The sequence below is a fragment of the Silene latifolia genome, chromosome Y (genome assembly GCF_048544455.1).
Source record: "Silene latifolia isolate original U9 population chromosome Y, ASM4854445v1, whole genome shotgun sequence".
Taxonomy (NCBI): domain Eukaryota; kingdom Viridiplantae; phylum Streptophyta; class Magnoliopsida; order Caryophyllales; family Caryophyllaceae; genus Silene; species Silene latifolia.
Window position 1 is genome coordinate 186,135,729 of NC_133538.1, and position 1,155 is coordinate 186,136,883.

The window sequence follows — 1,155 nt, forward strand, 5'->3', positions numbered from 1 at the left end:
TTCTTCGAGGCATCTGTATAAACCTCAAAGTTCTCGCTCCCTTCAGGCAATGCTAAGACAGGAGCTGTGGTCAAACGCTCCTTTAATGTTTGGAACGTCGTCTCACAACTCTCATCCCAACGGAACCTGTTCTCTTTCCGTATCAACGCTATCATAGGTCTAGCTATCTTGGAGAAATCTTTCACGAACCGTCTGTAGTATCCAGCTAAACCCAAGAAACTCCTAACCTCAGCAACATTCTTTGGTGCTTCCCACTTTGTCACTGCTTCTATTTTTGCCGGATCCACAGCTACCCCATCATTAGAGATCACATGCCGCAGAAAAGCAACTTTTTCTAACCAGAACTCACACTTGGATAGATTAGCATACAACTCATGGTCCCTCAAAGTTTGCAACACAATCCTCAGATGCTCCTCATGCTCCTCCTTAGTCTTGGAGTAGACTAAGATATCGTCGATAAACACCACTACAAACTTATCCAAAAACGGTCTAAAGATCCTATTCATCAAATCCATAAACACTGCCGGTGCATTAGACAACCCAAACGGCATCACCACATACTCATAATGACCATACCTTGACGTGAAAGCCGTCTTTGGTATGTCCACCTCTCTAATCTTCACCTGATGGTACCCCGACCTCGAATCAATCTTAGAAAAGACTGATGCACCACTCAACTGATCAAACAGGTCATCTATCCTTGGAAAAGGATACTTGTTCTTCACCGTCACTCGGTTCAGCTCTCTGTAGTCTATTCACAACCTCAGACTCCCATCTTTCTTCTTTACAAAAAGGACTGGTGCTCCCCACGGCGATACACTAGGTCTAATGTATCCCTTCTCTATCAAATCATCCAACTGCTTTCTAAGCTCTTCCATCTCCTTAGGACCCATGCGGTACAGTGCCTTAGAGATTGGCCCCGTCCCTGGTTTCAATTCTACTGTGAAATCTATCTCTCTTCCCGGCGGCAACCCCGGAATCTTCTCTAGAAAAACATCGGCAAACTCTCCCACCACTGGTATCTCATCAATTGTCGGACTCTCTATCCGGTCATCTCTCACATGGCACAAGATCAAAGGACATCCCTTACTCAGATAAGACTTCAAGGTAACAGCTGCAATCAACTTAACTTTGGGTTTGACTAGAAACCCACGA